This window comes from Microtus pennsylvanicus, chromosome 10 (assembly GCF_037038515.1).
Source record: "Microtus pennsylvanicus isolate mMicPen1 chromosome 10, mMicPen1.hap1, whole genome shotgun sequence".
NCBI lineage: Eukaryota > Metazoa > Chordata > Mammalia > Rodentia > Cricetidae > Microtus > Microtus pennsylvanicus.
This window is the reverse complement of record NC_134588.1, coordinates 7388958-7409746: the sequence shown is the minus strand read 5'-3', so window position 1 is coordinate 7409746 and position 20789 is coordinate 7388958. Positions and strand designations below refer to the sequence as shown.

The 20789-nt window shown below is 39.2% G+C and overlaps 1 pseudogene; it reads left to right on the top strand.

Moving 5' to 3' along the window:
* Positions 1–11241: 11241 nt before the first annotated feature.
* LOC142858453 (ATP synthase F(1) complex subunit alpha, mitochondrial pseudogene) lies at positions 11242–13061 on the top strand (annotated as a pseudogene).
* Positions 13062–20789: the final 7728 nt, after the last annotated feature.

Genomic DNA, 20789 nt, shown 5'->3' with positions numbered 1-20789 from the left:
TTTTATTTCAAATGAGGCTAAAATTTATCCTTGTATGTCATCCTAACAATTAATAATTCATTGGTTCATGAAGACTTTTTAAACTAAAAAATAGTTTGGAGGTTAATATGTCTAATATTTTGACAAAGAAAAAACTCAGGACGATAATACTTGAGAGACAAGAAAAGTGGAATATTTGTTAAAAAGGAGTAATTGTACTCATACTCACAAATATACAGCTACATATATATATATATATATATATATATATATATATATATATATACATGCATATGTCATCATCCAAGTACATGTACATTAATAAACACATATACTTAGTTTTTAAAGATGGAGAGCAAATACATATTTTTAATGTTTTGTATTATGTTATGTATTCATAGGTTTTGTATCTGCAATAATCCTTTAGGTTTCTCTTGCAGACCTAAATTCAACAATTTAATTTAAATTAAATTAAATTAAATTTTTTACTCAATAAAATAACTAAGAGGTAATCAGAAGGTAGGAAGGAGCCACCTAAGGGCACATTAAAGTAAGTATCCAGGTCACTCACCATCACAGCTAACTCTGAAGCTATATACCAGCTCCAACAAAGGAAGTTTTTAAGACAGGCTGGAGTTCTCTGAGTAACACAAAATCAAACCCACCCCTAGTCAACTTTCAGTACAAGGTCACAGAACTAAGAGCTCACTGATGAGGATCCCACTTTTGTGTGGCTCAGTAGTGTGAAGGGCATGACTCCCTTGCTTTCTTCTTCTTCCATTTTAGACTGCAAGTCAATGCTAATGAAGCCGGCTGGCCTGTGTGCTCCAGCAAGAAAGCACTAGCATAGGGGCATAGGCTACAGGGTCAGTCACATGCCCTTTAGAATCTGCCAGGCTCGTCTGCTAGCTCAAATCTGGCTAGGAATGACCATGTCTCAGTCCTTAGGCAAATGATTGCAATCTCATTCTTTTATCACTTCTTAAAAACTGGGAAATGTACAATTGGTTTAAGGATTACTTTAAAGAACTGTCAACAATTGGCAGCAATTACTATGTACAAAATATACTCTGATTTTACTGGATCAACATTTATAAAACAGAAAAAGAGTAATTTTTAAAATCAAACTAAGTTAACTACTTGACAGAAACAAATATCTTAGCTACACAAAGGTGTCTGAGGTAATTCTCCCAAACATTCCAAATTCTCAATACACTGCATCTAAGAGGGAGAAGGCTAGCACAGTGATTTGAATGAGAATGGCCTCCATGGGCTAGTATATTTAAATGCTTAGTCCCCAGTTGATAAACTGTTTGAGATTGAATAGGTGTTGCCTTGTTGGAGAATATGGCCATATTGGAGGAAGCATATCACTGGGAGTGGGCTTTGAGGTTTCAAATGCCCACACCACATTCTCTCTCTCTGTCTCTCTGTCTCTGTCTCTCTCTTCCCTTCTCCCTCCGTCTCTTTTTCTTGCCTGTAGATGAGGATATAAAACTCTCACATACTGCTCTACTCCACACCACCATGTCTGTCTGCTTCCTTCCATGATGAAAATGAACTAACTCTCTAAAACTGTAAGCAAGCCCCTAAATGTCTTCCTTTGTGTGAGTAGTCTTGGACATTGTGTCTTGTCACAACAATGGAGCAAAAGCTAAGAAAGAAGTTGGTTTAGGTATTAGCAGTGCAGTTCCAAGAGGGGCAGTTTAGGTAAAATTGGCACAGTTCCCTGAAGAGTGGCAAGAGGCCATGAGGGACAGCTGTGTCCCACCACCCAAGGCCTCTGTGGGTCTCAGGCTGGAGGGAGGCAGTGCGTAAGAAACCTTGGTGTATCAGTGGGGCACCTGGGACCATGAGGAGCCTCAGTGGGTGAGAGAAGGCGGGTGAGGCATGTCATGCACAGAAAGTGGGTATAGTTTCTTTAGTGGGTTATGGAGGGGAAAGTAGGAAAAAGGAGAGGAGGGAAGAAGAGAGAGAGGGAGAGAGAGGAAAAACAGAAAGAGGGGGAGAGGGGAAAGAAGAGAGAGGGGCATAGAGAGGGAGAGAGAGAAAAACAGAGGAAGAGACCGGAGAGAAGAAAGCGGTGGGGGGAGAGAAAGAGAGCAGACATTATCTCTTTGGGAGAGAGGATAAAGGAGAAAGAGCACAGGCTGGAGGAGGTGGGATACCTGCTTCCCTTAGCAGAAGGGGAGGGGTTGGGAGAGGGTGGGGCTTATCTCTTAAGGGCAATATACCTAGGTGACAGAATAGGCCAGCAGATCATAATATTCTAATTGTAGTAAAAAGGCAGAAAGTTAGGCAGAACAGGTTATAGGAATTGGGATTGCAGATTATCAAGACTGCTTCCTGCTTATTTACAGGCATCATATTGGGGGGAGGGACTGAGAAAGTTGGGTGCTGGTTACATCCTGGTATAGATCTTCACTTTATTCTTGTCCAGGGTTTGTGGTATGGAACTGTCTAGTGTCTCTTGGACCTGGTATTGGCAGAACAGAGGACTAAGTTAAGTTTAGGAAGAGAAAAAAACTTTCAGGATCAAAAAATTGAGAAGGGTGTATCTGATCTGTTTATGATGGATCCTTCAGTTTGGTTCCCTGGAACTCACAAAAGTTCTTTGGGTTTGTGAAAACATAAGTTTTAGACACATACATTGTTTAAACAGTAGTCTAATGGTTGTGACATGTTTTTGCACAATGAAAAGTGTTCTTAAGACTATGGAAGGCAGCATGAGAGAGAGATTTGATAACTTGGGTTTGCCACATATCTCTATAACTTGCAGGTACACACCTTAAAAACTTATATTTGTATTTTATTGAAATTTGTTTGGTGAACTTGTCCTTTTAAATTGACAAAACCACTCAGATGTCAACCTGCATAGAGATCTTTGAGAAGAATAAAACTTTAGTTATTGATTAAAAATGACAGAGAACTTATTTGGTTGGCTACCTAGAGCCCCTCCTCAGGGTCCTCCATGGTCATTGAGGATCATATTTGCCTTTTGCTGTTTAGCACAAGGCCTTCCAGCTTTTAGAAGATCTTGCGGTTTAGAAATCTGTAAGAAGACAAGCCTACCTTGACCTGAGCAGCTAGGCTGTTGATTCCAGTGATTCTGTCCACATATGGAGATCTTCAGTTTAGATGAAAGATATTTGTACTTGTGGAAGACAAAGAAAGAAAAAAACTGTTTGCAATGGAAACTGATCAGTGGAACCGACAATAGTAGAGAACAGGTTAATATATTTTTTAAAAAGACTTAAAAATACATACCAATTTAAAACACGAAACTTATTGTTTTGTAGTCTGAAATGAGATACAATGAACAGACAATTATAACATTTAACAGTAAATATACATGCATCTATACCTAGTTGAATTTAAGTTTTATACACATAGATTAAATGAAAAGTGAGTGAAAGGATGCTGGCTGGGGCAGGACCTCATGTGGAGAGCCTACCGCTGGTGCTCTTTGGCTAGGGGTGAAAACTCTGGCTCCTCCCTTTGTTAAGTGCAAAGAAAATGGTAGCAGGCATGGTGGTCCACATGGTGAGATTATTTAAATCTAGCTGCCCGCTGGTAAAAGATAGAAATGTGGTTGGTTTTCCATAACTGAAAATGTAAGAATGGTGAAATCAATGCAAACACCAGGGCAAATAGCTGGATGTCTCAGGCTAGTGTGGGGGTTGATAATAAAGCCAAGCTGAGTCCCAGGACATCGGCTCAGGAACCATGGGCTAGGACTGCTCCAAGCAGTCCTTATAGTGGTAAAGACCACTTATGAAAGGTCCAAAAAGAAAACACACACACACACACACACACACAACCCAAACAGCATGAGGATGTCTCTGAGTGGTCTGCTCATGTTTTTAACTATGGGAAGCAGAAATGAGGCAGAAAAATATCCGAGGGGCCCCAGGCCCCAGAAAAGAATGCAATGCTCAATGAATGCAGTGCTAAGGGAGAACCAGAGAAAGGGCAATTGCAAGAGAGGCTCTAGGCCAAAAAGGGAGCAGTCTTACCAACTGTCCAAGCATATGATGGAAAGTTGGGAAGTAGGTTGGTGGAAGGTCCAGGTTTAGAACTTTTTCCCACAGTGCAGCAATGGCAGCAACAGGGCTCTGTGAATGGAAGAGAGACGGATTCCACTGATGCAGTGGGAGGCAGAATTGGGGGTGCCAGTGGGACAGAATGCCTGTTATGCCACTAAGATAGGAACTGGAGTTGAGCCCATAAGACAGAGCAGGGCCCATCAGTGGCAGGAAAAGGGGAGAAGAGAAGATAAAGGGGGATGGGAGAAGGGAGAGAGGCAGAAGTTGTCTCTCCAAAAGAAAGGCAGAGAGAGAGGAGGGGGAAGAGTAAGTAAACCATAAGACTAGGCAAGGAATACCTAAGTAAAGATGATGAGACTTGGTCACTTGACCTGCCCTTAGTTAAGATGGAAGTGGGATCACCTGACCTTAGTTAAGATGGTGTTGAGGTCACTTGATCTTAGTCAAAGTGGCAATGGTCATGTGTTGTATAGAAAAACCACATTTTTAGAGCCACAGGAGTTTCAAATATAACAAGAGTGACATAGAGGCCATGTAGAACATACATTTGAAACAGAATTATATCTGTGTGGCCACACCATTCACACATTCCTTCATACATGAAATGGAGAGGAAAATTACTCAGAAATGTAAGCCAGCACATCGCTGAGCTGCCGCACCTCTAGCTGTACCCGAGAACAAAGGGCTGGAACTAGAAACAGTCACCTTGAGGATCTGACTAACTTTGCCAGTTTCTGTAGGACCAACATTGGTGGTGGCAGAGATAGAATAGAAGGAATAGGAGTGAGAGAAAAAGCATCTACAGGCAGGTGGGGAAGGGGCTGCCCAGTGAAAGGAGAAGCAGACTAGCATAAGATGTTGGTGGCCAGATGCTAGCAGTCCCATTTGCTGGTAGAAATTAGAAAGGAGCTGATAGGAAACCTTAGCATTTGAAGCTTTAGAAAGTGGTCTGAGTCCAGGGTCATTAAAGGGAAAGTGAAGAGAGCCTGATATAGTGGGAGGTGACAAGGGGTGGTGGTCCCACGAGGGGTGGTAGTCCCACGAGGGGTGGCGGTCCCACGAGGGGTGGTGGTCCCACGAGGGGCAGCAGCAGTCCCATGAGTCAGCATGTCCCACAGGCCTCAGCGAGTCGTCACCTTGGAGGGTGGGAGACCATGGTGGGTGACAGACAGATAAATGAATCATGAAGTATAAGAATAGAATTTATTCAGTGGGTTATGGAAAGGAAGGAAAAGGGGGAGAGGGAGAGCAAGAAGAGGAGAGAAATGGGAGGAGAGAGAGAGACCAGAAGTTACCTCTTTAGGAAAGAGAGGAAAAGAGAGCACAGGCTGGAGGAGGCAGGATATCAGCTTCCCTTGGAGGAAGGGGAGGGTTTGAGAGAGGGTGGGGCTTGTCTCTTAAAGGGACAGTGGACCCAGGTGACAGACCAGACCAGCAGACCATAACAGGTACCAGGGAGTGGGTATATTGTGGTGACAGAGCTGAACATGCTGTTGTTTGGAAAAAATATGGAAGACTTTCGGACTCTGGACTGAATAGAAAAGCGGTTAACACTTTAAGCAAAGTTTTCTGGGGCATCCAAATAAGAGCTTAGAAGACCATAGTGCTGGGAGCAATGCAGACCCAGCTCAGGAGGTTTTAAAAATATGAGCAAATGGCTAATAAATTCTTGTGATATTTTGACAAAGAACATGACTGAGTTTTGCCCTTACCCTAAAAATCTGCCTGAGGTTAATGGCATTGGCATAGATTTTAGTACGGCTTAGTATTGACTGTGTTTTGTGGGTAATAGCAACTACTCCTATGCAGTTCTATAACGCAAAAGATATATCCCTGCTTGTTCTTTTACATATATAACATTTGAGGATAAAAGGATACAGGAAATCTAATGTTAAATTCAAGTCCTGCACTCAAGGTGATAAAAAAGGTTTTCAAAGCCAGACTCAAAATAGAATAAAGAAAGTTATACCCTCAGAGTAATACCACACCCAGCCAATCAACAACCTGTAAAAAGAATTAAAGGAAGTCTTAATGTTCAAAGGAAACCATCAACAATGGGCAGTTTCTGCAAATGAAAGTGAAAGAGGAGTCCAGGTCCCAGTCCCATCAAGCATAACATGACAGTTTTAGGCACTTGGCTCTAAATTTAGAGTCAAGGATACAGGAAGAAGAATACAGAGAAGGGGTTATAGAATCTTTCTCAGTACTTAAGGGAAGCTTATGGTTCAGGCATTTGTAAATGCAATCCCTACTTGCAGGTCCAGAGAAGTGACTGTGTTGAAGAGCCCAGAAATATGAAAAGCTGTATGCTTATAGCCTATACATATCTCGGAAAGTGGCAGTTGACCACGGCTGTAGACAAAGGTTAAACTTTACCAGTTTTCTCCATTTGACCCTCTGTCCTACATTCCTCTCAGCTACAGAAGAAGGCAGCTATGGAAAGTTGTAGCAAAAGCCACAGACTTTTGCAAATATCTTGAACTAACACCCTGTAATCAAAAGTTGTGAATCTCAGAATGTAATATGACTCAAGGCCTAAACTCAAGATTATAAAAATTCCTCCTCTCCCTAAGGCCTAACTTCAAGATTGTAAAATCCCTTTGACCACCACCTGGTGTTTGCTTTTTACTGCAAGAAGAGACTTGAAACCTCTTCTCAGTGTCATAGTATGTCAGGAGCCCAAATTCTGTGTGTGGTCCTGGCTAGCTAAACTTTTCTGAGCCCTTTGATGTTTTGGAATAAAGTTTGCTTTGGGTTAATAGACTTCAGTGATCTGGTCCCCATTATTTGTGCATCTTCAGAACCCTGTGTGAAGCTGTGAACACAAAGCCTGGAATGCGTCAGAGACCCCAAGATGCTGGAGCCATGGGATACCTGCCAAGGACAATTGTTAACAGGGTGTAGCACCAGCCCCTCAAAAGAGAAGTGTGTTGCAGCCAACAAAGCTGAAAGAGATCTCAAAAGCACTTTGACATCAGACAAACATATGCAGAATCTGGAGTCTTCCCTACTGTTTTCAGTCGGGTTTGGTCCGGTATTTCTTAACTGTTCTCCCTTTCTTCCTTTTTAAAAAGATACTTCAGAAGTATATTATCTGCTTTTTGATTTTGTAGGAAGATATAGGGAGTTGCCTTATAACTCAGGAAAGACTATAATTTGTATTTTAAACAATGTTGAGACTGCGAAGAAATATATAGACTTTGAAAGTTGAGCTAAATGCATTTTCAATTATGATATGGCTACAGGTCTATCAGGACCAGTGAGGAGAAGGATTAGGAAATATGGCCTCATTGAAGAAGATCTGTCACTAGGAGTGGGACTTGAGATTTCAATATCTCACATGAGGTCCAATCTGTCTGTCTATCTAGCTGTCTGTCTGCCTCTCTGTCTGTCTATCTATCTATCCATCCATACGTCTGTCTGTCTACCTTTTATCTCTGTTTCTAACAGTCACTCTCTATCTCTATGTCTCTGTCTTCCAGCCTATGGATTAGGGTCTAAAACTCTCAATACTGCTCTGCCATACCACCACCAGTGCCTGGCTACATTCCTCCCAAATGATAATGGATTAACACTCTGAAATTGCAAGTATAATAGACCCCAGAATTTAGTAGGCCCCCAGACCTTCGCACAACTGACACCATTCAGGCCTTGGAACCCAGCACACACTCATCAATGCCTGTCAAAACACAAAGACTAATTCAAAGATTTCAGGATGTGGGTTTTTTTGTTTGTTTGGTTGGTTTTTTTTTTTTTTTTTTTTTTTTTTTTTTGGTTTTTCGAGACAGGGTTTCTCTGTGGTTTTGGAGCCAGTCCTGGAACTAGCTCTTGTAGACCAGGCTGGTCTCGAACTCACAGAGATCCGCCTGCCTCTGCCTCCCAAGTGCTGGGATTAAAGGCGTGCACCACCACCACCCAGCAGGATGTGGTTTTGATAATATATAACTGTACTAACTTGGAAGTTTGGCTTCCATCGTTCTACTTCTTACTAACTGAAATATGTCAACCCAATATATAGATCATGTGTCTAAATAACCTAGAACAGTGAAACATAGAGTTGCACTATTTAGGTAGCTTCCTCTTGCAGCCACTGACAGGAGAATAATGACTCCTTATTGGGTTTTAAGAGTAACAGTATGTGTTCTTTGGTAAAGTTACCATGTAATATAAGAAAGCCCCAAATTAAGTGTTTTCTTTTATGTGAGAGTTGACTTGGTCATGGTGAAGATTCACAATGATAAAGCAGTAACTAAGACAGGTGGAATGGCAATTCCACACAACTTAAAATATAGGTTTTCAAAGAATAATCTGTAAACCTGATATAGTCTGTGGCCAGTTTATAAATAAAGTTTTATTGGAACAACCACACCAGTGGAATTTCAGAGTCAGAACAGAGCTCACAAAGCCCAAATTCTCTCCCATTTTTCCTCTGTCAGAAAGTGTTTGATAAAACCTGTTTCAGAACATTAGAATAGGTCACCAGCCAGTCTGCATACAAGATTTTCTGGGCATGTCTCTCCACCACCACCATCATCACCCATTTGATCCTGTAATCTAAATGTCCTACTCTATATCCCCAACCCCACCCATGCCCCCAAAACATCAATAGCTCCTGGTGTCCTCTGTCATGATGTAAACACTGCTTCCATTAATGACACAAAGTGCAGCTCCTTGAGACACAGATTCTACCTGTTCTGATTGCACATTTGTGGTTCCCAGTGACACAGACACCACTTGCAATGATGGCACAAAGAATCATCTTGGAGGTACAGGCACTTCCTACATCAATTGCAAGAAAACCAACAGACATCATATGCACTGATTGGAGGAAAAGATGGGTAGACACCAGTTCAAGAATACACTCAACAACATAAAGAGCAATGTGGCACCACCAGAACCTAGTGGTTCTGTTGGAAGCAGTGAACCCTAAGATCCTGAATTTCTTGTAAACACCTTGTTTTCCCCTGCTCTGGGTGCTAAAGCTGCTCTGAGCATGAGACCCTCAGGAGTTCCCAATGGCAGGGGAAAGGTTTCTGGTGCATTTGGCTGGGGTGTGGCTATCCCTATATAAGCTGTCCCTGGACACAATAAAGGGGGCATTCTTGGGGCATTTTGGCATCTAGGATGACCTGTGTCTCTGTCTCTGTGCTTTGTGTGTTTCAATCTCCAGCCTTTTGCCCGATTCATGAACTGTGTGGTGGAACATAGAGCACAGACGGGCGTCCTGCTCCACATGGTTCTACAGCAGAAAGAAAGGAACAGTTCAATGCAGAAGAAGAAAAAAAATACCTTAAAAATAAGTTCATGAAGATGATATAATCCCTTAAAGAGGAAATAAAAAATTCCCTTAATTAAATTGAGGAAAAGACAGACAAAATTGGAAGAAATTAATGAATTTCTTAAAGAAAGTCAAGAAAAAACAATCAAACAAGTGAAGGAAATAGTTTCAGACTTCAAAATTAAAATAGAAGCAAAAAAGAAAATGCAAACTGAGGGAATTCTGGAAATGGAAATCTGGGTAAATGGAACAGGAACTATAGAGGTAAGCATCATCAACAGAATGCGAGAAATCGAAGAGAGAATCTCAGATGTTAAAGATATGATAAAGGGAATAGATTCTTCAGTCAAAGAAAATGTTAAATCCAAAAAATTCTTAATACAAAATATCTAGAAATATGGGACAATATAAAATTACTAAACTTGAGAATAATAAGGATGAGATTGCAACTCAATGATAGAGAAAATATATTCAAAGTATAAAGCTTACAGGATACAAAAAAAAAAAGACTATACCCCCCAAAAAGATCCCATGTTGGCATGCAAATGAATTCCACAGTAGTCTAAAGTGGATTAAACACACAGAAAGAATAGTGATCTTCAGTCCTCTGAATGCACTGGAAACTGGAACTGAATCCAGGAATCAATAGGCCTTCACAAGATTTTTGTCTGCATTTGTAGTACATGAGACCATGCACAAAGTGGTCTGGTATCTTAAAGGCTATTGACTCAATGAGTTCCCATAGTACCTCCCCCTTTTGTCTAAGTAAGAGAGTTCTAAGCCTAATACAAAACTATATAAAATAAGAACAAATATTAAGTATAGTCAAGAGAAAAGAAGAGGCAAAAACATACATAAAAATTAGAATTACAAAAAGCATGAACAATATCAAACAAGACATATATGCTAACTATTTCAATAGTTATCCTATCCTAAGGAGTCTAAGACATGTCAAAAATGGGTTTGTTAAGTCATGAGAGGAAAGTAACTATGGCTGTCTAGTCTTCAACCCATTCAAAGACCTGAGAAGAGAAATAATACTACTTGAGTTAACAGGAAGTGCAATCAAGCAACATGCTAAAGGTACAAGAAATGTCAAAGACAACCAGCTATGTGGGCAATCACCCAAAATCTCATTTGCAACACTGGGACAATCAACTTTGGCTAAAGCCTAGAGTAACTTTTTCAGAGATAAAAAAAATTTGAAGACCATTTTACCCTGTGTTGGCATAGTTTGGCAGTCTTTTTACTTGTACCCTGATTGTCGAGTCTGAACACTGCATTTTGCCAGTGGTTGAGGCAAGGGCAGTTCTTTGACCAAAACCAGTTTTGCCAAGAAGAAAACAAGATCCAAGTGGAGCGTCTTTGGTGTCCAATATTCTCTCAGTAATAGATTGGTGTTTTCAGGAGCAATCATGTCTCATATCAACAGAACCCTGTTATTTAAATGTCATATTCTGCAGTCCTTTGAACTTTTTGAAGATTACCTATGTATGAAGAATATAATCTCTATGCATCTAAAGAACCTGACTAGTCTAACTATAAGTATGACAAACATTGATATCTATTGACCTATAATTTTTAATGCCCATATAACTTAAGGACTAAGGCTTCATAATAAAATATCAAACAATCTTTTAAAAAGTGTGTAGCAAATGAGTACAACAACCTCAAAATGTATAAGTATCTTGATCAGAGGTAGAAATGTATAGTGCAATATGATAAATATAGCTTACAATTACATCATAATATAAAATATCTTAAGCAGAGGTAGAAACATGTATATATATATTCACATATACAATATGATAAAATAACTTTGCATAGGTGTGTGAAATAGGAGCATATTCAATATAATATGATATACATATTCAATATAATATAATATACATAATTTGAATTTGTATCAATATATAAAAATCTATACTAATGGCCAGTCGTCCGGAGGCTGCAGCTGCAGAGGATCTCACCGACAAGCTGCGAGGATGCTGTCTGTGCGCATCGCCAGGGCCGTGGCCCGTGCCCTCCCTCGACGGGCGGGACTGGGCTCCAAAAATGCTTTGGGGTCATCCTTCGTTGGTGCAAGAAATCTCCATGCCTCCCACACCCGACTTCAGAAGACTGGCACTGCTGAGATGTCCTCCATTCTTGAAGAACGGATTCTTGGAGCTGATACTTCTGTTGATCTTGAAGAGACTGGGCGTGTCTTAAGCATTGCCCAAGTACGTGGACTGAGGAATGTTCAAGTAGAGGAAATGGTAACATTTTCCTCAGGCTTAAAGGGTATGTCCCTGAACATGGAACCTGACGATGTTGGAGTTGTCGTGTTTGGAAATGATAAGCTAATTAAAGAAGGTGACATTGTGAAGAGAATGGGAGCCAGTGTGGATGTTCCAGTTGGTAAGGAACTGTTGGGTCGTGTAGTTGATGCCCTTGGTAATGCCATTGATGGAAAAGGTCCAATTGGTTCCAAGACCCATAAACGAGTGGGCCTGAAAGCCCCTGGAATCATTCCCCGAATCTCCGTGCGGGAACCAATGCAGACTGGCATTAAGGCTGTGGATAGTCTGGTGCCGATTGGTCGTGGTCAGCGTGAACTGATTATTGGTGACAGACAGACGGGGAAAACGTCAATTGCTATCCACGCAATCATCAACCAGAAACATTTCAATGATGGGACTGATGAAAAGAAGAAGCTGTACTGTATCTACGTTGCTATTGGTCAGAAACGGTCCACCGTTGCCCAGTTGGTGAAGAGACTGACAAATGCAGATGCCATGAAGTACACCATTGTGGTGTCAGCTACTTCTGATGCTGCCCCCCTTCAGTATCTGGCTCCGTACTCTGGCTGCTCCATGGGAGAGTATTTTAGAGATAATAGCAAGCATGCTTTGATCATCTATGACGATTTATCCAAACAGGCCGTTGCCTACTGCCAGATGTCTCTGTTGCTGTGCCGACCCCCTGGCCGTGAAGCCTATCCTGGTGATGTGTTCTACCTACACTCTCGGCTGCTGGAGAGAGCAGACAAGATGAACGATTCTTTTGGTGGTGGCTCTCTGACTGCCCTGCTAGTCATAGAAACCCAGGCTGGTGATGTCTCTGCTTACATTCCAATGAATAAATGTTATTTCCATCACTGACGGACAGATCTTCTTGGAAATAGAAATGTTCTATTAACATGGGTTTGTCTGTGTCCCGTGTCGGATCTGCTGCCCAGACCAGGGCCATGAAGCAGGTGGCAGGTACCATGAAGCTGGAATTGGCTCAGTATCGGGAGGTTGCTGCTTTTGCCCAGTTTGGTTCTGATCTTGATACTGTCACTTAGCAGCTCCTGAGTCCTGGTGTGCATCTGACTCAGTTGTTAAAGCAAGGACAGTACTCTCCCGTGGCTATTGAAGAACAGGTGGCTGTTATCTATGCAGGTGTGAGGGGCTATCTTGATAAACTGGAGCCCAGTAAGATCACAAAGTTTGAGAATGCTTTCTTGTCTCATGTTATCAGCCAGCACCAGTCCCTCTTGGGCAATATCAGGTCTGATGGGAAAATCTCAGAACAATCAGAGGCAAAGCTGAAAGAGATTGTAACAAACTTCTTGGCTGGGTTTGAACCATAAAGCCCCATGAATCCATGTCAGACACTGCTTTGGTTTTCTCATTTATTCTGGTAAAATCAGCTCCATTTGTAAAGGACTGCTCTCATACTCCTGATGTACAGAAATCACATAAATAAAAGATCCGTATTGTGTGCTAAAAAAACTATACTAATGTAATACTAAATAATAGTTCACAAGCAATAATCCAATCTACCTATTATCCCATCCTATCCAATTCCCCCTTTTTTATCAAAAGACGTCCATCATTTTTTTAATCAAAAAAGATTATTTCATTTCAACCCCCAAATATACCACTTATAACCAATCCTTAATAGATGTCCCTAACCCTGAGGACAAACTTTGTTGGGAGTGGAGATATTGTTTACTAGAATTACTTTCAGCTGTCATGGAGCAATGTTATTTCTATGAGAGTCTATAAAAACTAAAATGATGATTAAGTTTCAAGATTACTGTCTGGTATAATTGTAGATAGCCTTTAACTAGTTGGTTGGGTTTCACTGAAGTTCTTATGTGAAGTTCTTGCCAGAATGTTGTAAGAAGGTACACCATGTCAGCTAGCCAAGTTGGAATCATCTTGAACAGTTTGCAACCCAAAACTAAACTTAAAGTGGCACTATCAACATGATGTCATATCAACCAGGTGGAATCATTGTTGTGGGGCCCCATCTTCTTCCTAGAAACTTCTCTAACATGACAGGCCTGTTTGCTGGGGTTTCTGTCCTGGCCAGATCATGGAAGAAGCAAGATGTGACCTACCCTACCAAAAAAGGTACTGGGGAAAAAAAAAAGTGGTGCAGGAGAATTGTCTATATTCTGTCAATTATGTTTTAAATAAACAGTGACTGGCCAATAGCTAGGAAGGAAGTATAGGCCAGAAAACCAGACAGGAAGTAGATGCAGAGCAAGGAGAACAGGAGTATTCTGGGAAGAAGGAAGCTCTTTGCGCAATCCTGCCCAGACCACGGAAGAAACAAGTTGTGACCTACCCCACTGAAAAAGGTACCAAGCTGACTTATAAAATATTGGCACAGGGTGAGGCTATTTAACATTCCCTGTGGGAGAGTCCTTTAATGAAATCTCTTGGTAGGCTGACAATTATTATAAGTAGATGCTATGAAGACAAATTTTCCTCTCTCTTTTTCTTCTGAAGGTATAATGAAGAAACAATCTTTTAAATCAATAACTATAAGAGGCCATCCTTTCAGCAATAGGGAAGGCAAAGGAATTCCAGATTGTAGAGGGCCCATTGGTTGAATCACCTTACTAACAGCTCTTAGATCTGTCACCATTCTCCATTTTCCATATTTCTTTTTCACAAAATATACAGAATTCCAAAGGCTGGTTGATTCTTCAATATGGTGAGCATCTAGTTGCTCCTGTAGCATCTCTTCTAAAACTCGCAGTTTCTCTTTTTTTAAAGGCCATTGTTTAACCCATATTTGTTCCTTAGTTAATCATTTTAAAAGTAGGGACATTGGTACCTCTGAAGGCTTGCTGGTTGTTTTGCATTTTTGTAGAGCTTGAAAGGTTGGTGACTGTTTTTTAAGTACCTTATAATGTCCTTCCAAGAAATATGAGTTGGTTTATAATCTGTTTTGAGACTACAGGCATGTTAATCTGGGTATTCCATTGCTGCAACAGATCACAGCCCTGTAGATTCACTGCTATATTAGCCACATATGACCTTAGACTTTCTCTCTGTCCTCTGGCCCTATTCATTTAACCCATCTCATGTTTTGTTTTACTTGAGATAGGATTCTAATTCCTAGGAATTGAACATCTGCCTCCTAAAGAGGCCAATTTGGATGTCAAGATTCTGGAGTAATAATAGTCACATCTGCACCCATGTCCAGTAATCCTTCAATTATATTGTTATTTATTTGTACTCTCAGCTTTGGTCTTTGATCATTTATAGAAGTCTGCCAAAATATGTGTTTCCTGTTTTCTATTGGAATTTTTAATTCCTCCTCAATGTTTACTCTATTATCCAGAGCAGTATAGCTTTTTACAACAGATACTGTATTTTTAAATTTTCCTCAAGAGGCATGTCCTCCACAATGAATGGGAATGACTTGACCACATTTGATCTGGGTGCCTGTGAGAGGCCCCTTAAGGAGTTTCCTGATGGTAATGTTTGCCTTGTTTGTCTTTTGTTGATCTATATTCACTGGTCCAATTTTGACCTTTGCAGCATCTTGTATATAATTCAGAAGATTAAGTCATTCTATTTTTGTCATTCCAAGAAAAAAAATATTTCTAGGTATGTCTTGTCTATGGTACCTTCTCAGATTCCCTATTTTACCACAATTAAAACATTTGGTATTTTGATATTTCCTCACATCTTTGGAAATTGCTTCTCCTATCATAACCTCAGTATTATAGTCAAATGATTCAACATTGACTGCGTGAAGAATTTATTTATCCATTTGTGCTGATCTGAACTTTAAAGTCCCAAATATCTTTTGCATTCTAAGTTGACATTTTTAAAAGTCAGAGATTCAATAATACTCGTCTAGCTTCTGCATCTGTTACCCTTACTTGTACAATTTTAGTTAATCTTTGTAAAAAGCAACAAAATGAGTTCTCTTGGCCCTTGTATGATCTTAGTATATGATCCAACTTTCTTCCTAGTTATTGAATCCTGTCTCAAGCATTTAAGGATATTGTATGGCATAGGAACAGGATGTGTTCATTAGAAATAGCTTGTCTCTGTGGATCAATGTAACAGCCCTCACCAAGTACTTGATCTTGGGAAGCCTCAAATTCTTTGACCTTTCCTTGCTGTTCTAAGGCTTTAGCCTCCTATTTCCAATAGTACTTCTGTTATAACTGTGACCCATCTTCAGTAACTGTTGAGACAATTTGAAACCAGTCATGTGGAGTAACCTTATTGCTTTAAGCCCATGTATTTACCATCATCCTAACAATTGGTGAATGCAAGCCATAAAATACTACTGCTTGCTTAATTTCTTTTACATGTTTCATACCTATAGGTTTCCATTTACATGCGTTGTATCTGTTTGGGTACAGATTTGCTGGCTTGTCAGAGGTAGTGACAGGATAAGTAGGTAAAACTCTTGGTACGTCATCTTTGACTCTGAGAGGTACTAGAGATATGAAGTCCTTTGTTTGTACCTCCTTTCCTCACTTATCAGTTGTGACATTTTCCTCAGTCAATTCAAATCCTTTCAACAGTGTCTTTTGGAAAGTCCAAATTTCTTTACTTGTGAATATTTCTAATGATTTCATTGAATTAAATAATTTCTGGTTCTCATTCTGCACTTGTGATTCCAAGGTACTAAATTTTTCCATTAATGATAACATCTCATCCTTGGACATTATTTGGGTCGTGTGCAGATTGACTTTCTGGAGAAATACTCTATCTGAAAACTTATTGTAACTTCTTAACAGATTTTGTTTATCAATTTCAAGAGTATGACTTCCTTCAGATAATCTCTCTGTACCATTTTGTAAGGTTTTATAAACCCATTGACAGGGATTGAATTCTGTCTGTCAAATTAAAGTTATACTTTTTAATGGTATTAATCTTTTCAGGTAACTTCTGAGACTGTAAAGACTGTATCATTTCTAAAAGTGTCTCATTCTTGACTCTATTATCAAACCATTTCTTTAAGGATATAATATAAAGAACAATGCTAAGACCCATGATCACAAAAATGTATGTACTAGAGATCTCATATAATCTATACAGAATTCCATTCATAGTAGAAACAAAAAGGTTGTTAAATTTCTGGATGGTGATATTGTCTGCAATTAGCTTGAGGTTTATTTATAATTTTTAAATTTATTTATTTATTAATCAAATGAACTTACCTCCATTATAGTTTTTCAGAAAATTGTTGTAGGTGTAATAATCTTTATTGGCCAGCAAGTAATTGTGATTGTAGGTGCAGGGTAAAAAGATGTGACCATTGGTGTAGTGAACAGTCCCATTGTGGTTCGGTGGTGGTGGCAGCTTAAATACTAACACGTATATTAACAAATTAAGAACAATCAAATCTGTTTCTTATAAGGAGATTACAGGCAATTGTGAGCCACAAGGTTACTGGTTGGGGCATGGGCTAGGCATTCATGGATCTGGGAATGCAAGTCATGATGGGGAAATTCACAGAGTGGTTGACCTGAATTTGTTGGAGCCCAGGGACACTAGACTGACAGCTGGGTGGCCTGCGTGGGACCTAACTAGGATGTCTGCATATGGGCCAAAGCTTTGTGACCTGGTTGGTTTGTGGAACACCTGGCAGTGGAACCAGAATCCACCCCTGGTTCATGAACTATCTTTTTGAAGCCCACTCCATATGGTGGGATGCCTTGCTCAATCTTAATGCAGGTGCTAGGGGTTTGGTCGTGCCTCAAGTGAATGTGCTAAGAGTTGTTGACTCCCCATAAGAGGGCTTGCCCTTTCTGAGGAGTGGATGGGGGTGTATTGGGAGGAGGTGGTAGGGAGCAGGGGAAGGAGACAACTGTGGTTGGTATATAAAATAAACAAAAAATTGAAAAAACAAGAATATTAGAATAAAATACTTTTTGGTATTACAGAGAAAAGAAAAAGAAAACCCTCTGCTATCTTTGTCACATTTACAGTTGTAACATTTTCCCTATAGCAGTTTTTCTTATACTTTTGGGGCTGATGCCCAGAGAAAAACATCCATTTGGTGCCTTGGATTGGGAAGTGAATGTTTCAAGGACAAAAAATGAATGAATAAATAACGTGTTTGGCAGTGAAATGATAACAGAGGAAGAAGAATGAAAATAACAGAGTTTCTACAAATAAAACAAGGTGCGTTATCTTTTTCTTGGAGGATTGACTGAGCAAAGATAGACTTCATGAAACTAGATAGCCAGCATGAAACTTAAGGGACCATTAAAATCTGAACTCAGAATGAATGAAGTTCTAAGGAGTTTTTTTTTAAATAAAAATAAATAAACAAATTCTCAATATACAAAATATTCTTACATTTTAAACAAAATGAAATCAATGTCACTGGTTATTTTTCTTATTCCAAGGCTCCAAACATGCTGTTGTGCAGTTCTAACTCCATCTGGTCTTTAATAAATGAGGCAGCCAACAGGTTCTGATCAGAGATCTTGAAGAGATGAGCAGTAATATGCTCAGACCAATTGTTACACAGGTCTTCAGATATTGTAGACAGCAGAGCTCCGGATCAATCCTCATCACCTCTCCATTTATCATACACTATTTCTGAAAACTGTGGAAAGGGAGGAATGACATGAAGATGTCCAGGATGTAGGTCCCTACTCCTTCTTAAACGTAAGTATCTCAACAGCCTGTTAGAAACACAATAAAATTCAGAGGTTAGGGCAAATACTTTCATTTTAAAAATTAAATTTGATTTAAAAAATTGGGTCAGGTAGTGGTGGCAAACACCTTTAATCCCAGTACTCTGGAGGCAGAGGCAGGTGAATCTCTATGATTTCAAGGTCAGCCTGGTCTACAAAGTGAGTTCCAGGACAGTCAGGACTGTTACACAGAGAAACCCTTTCTTGAAAAAAGAAGTTCAGGGTCTTTGGGGAATATTCTGTAGATATATATCAAACACATTTGATATATAATGTCATTTAATTTTGATGTTTCTCTATTTTTTCCAAGATGACACATCTGTTGGAGAATGTATGGTATTAAAGTTATTTATTAGTGAGTCTGATTTAATGTGTTTTTAAATATAGCAGCACATTTTTTATGAAATTTGTTGAATATATGGTTAAAATAGTAATATATCCACGTTGACTATTCATTCCCTTGATTAGATAGAACTGTTCCTTTTTTTCTCTTCTGATTAGTTTTACTTGGAAATCAAGTCTGTCATTTATAAAGATAGCAATATTATTTTCAGGCTTCGTGGTCCCATTTGATTAGTGTACTTTTGTATACCCTTTTACTCTAAATCAGTGCTTATATTTAAAGCTAAGTTTCTTGCCAACAACAGATAGACAGAGTTCATTTCTTGATCTGTTCCATCAACCTTTTGTGTCTTCTGAGTGGAGTTGAGATCATTAATCTTTAAAGCCATTTTTTAAATGTGTATATTAGAGATAATTTTGTTGCTGATTTTTAGTATTATGTTCCCAGTAGTGCTTGACAGGTTAGTAATTATAGCTTCATATTTCTAACTATAGCCTTTTGTCTATGCTCATTATTCTCTTCAGTCTGAAATACTGCTTCATGTATTTGATTTCGGTTTGGTTTGTTGTCTAAAATATTTTTAACCTATTTATGCCATGCTGGATGTGTTATTGTAGTTTGGTAATTGTGGTATTTTAGAACTTGGAATGTAGTGTCCCAGGATCTTTTTGCTTTTAAATTTTCCATTGGAAAATCTGATATTATTCTGATTGGCTTCCCTTTATATGTGACTTGCATGTTTTCTCTTGCAACGTTCAATAAACTTTCTTTGTTATGTATACTTAGTGCTTAAACTTCCATATCCCAGATTTCCTTTTCTCCTCTCACCTGCTGTCAGAGGAGCAGCAGATGACAAAAGGTGTCAGAACAACAGGAGGTAAATCCCTGATGGATGAATTTCAGATAAGGGCCGGAGAGCACACACTCCAGAATGTCTTTTGCTTCTGCTATGCCTTTGCATGTTTGCCACTGCCATCTTTTTCAGGTATCTAGCATGGTATGAATGGGTGTGGGGAGAGTTCCACTGCCTGTAATGTAGTGTGTTTATCTCATAGTAACATCCTGTTCTACTGGGAATTTTGACCTGTGGATTATTATAAAGGTGATTTCTTTATAATCTATATGATCTAATTGATAACAATAATACTAGTTTAAATAGTACTTTGATGAGTAAAATATATATACAAGGAACTGTCACACAACTAGGCCCTATAAGTTTCACCTAAAGAGCTGTGTAGATTGCAGTTCAGGTTAATGATAAAAAAAAAAAAAAAAAAAAAAAGAACAATTGAGTCCTGGTATCCCAGCTACCTTAAATTCTGCTGATCTTAATGTTGGGAGCTATATTCATAGTTTTCAGAGTGCATTATACCTGAAACAAAGCTTTGAAAATAACGTAAAGTTAGACTAAGAATTTTTTTGTTAAATGGCTTTGAGGTAAAAAAAAAAATCCAAGAAGACAATCTAAAGTTTCAGAAAGGTACATAGTTGAGTGACTGCCTCGCTAAGGTCTGGGAAGATGAACAAATCAGCTCAATTATAATTAGCTGGCATGCCTTTATTGTTAGTTGGTTGATGACCAAAGGTGATGATTAATTCTTTATACCCATTTCGGTGCTCACTCTCCTCATATAAAAACTAAATTACTGATGAGTAGGTAACACTAAAGATTTAAAGTAGAACTGACTGATTGTTTATCATGTATAAATGTTGAGGCTTTGGAGAAGTGTTCCCTTTATGCCACATCGTCTCCAGCATAACTTGTTACCTGTTTTGATCTTGACCATTCTTACATTCTTACATTAATATAAGATAGAATCTCAGACGTGTTTTTATTTGCATTTCTCTGATGGCTAAAGATGTTGAGCATTTTCTTAAGTGTCTTTCAGCCATTTTAGATTTGTCTGTTGAGAGTTCTTTTTTTAGGTATGTACCTGATTTTTTTTATTGGATTACTTGTCCTTTTGATGATCAACTTTTTGAGTTCTTTACATACTTTGGAGATCAGTCTTCTGGCCAATGTGGTGTTGGTGAAGATCTTTACCCATTCTGTAGGCTGCCGTTTTGTCTTATTGACCATATCCTTTGCTTTACAGAAGCTTCTCAGTTTCACGAGGTCCCATTTGTTAATTGTTTCTCTCAGTGTCTGTGTTACTGGAGTTATGTTTAGGAAGTGGTCTCCTGTGTCAATGCATTCAAATGTAC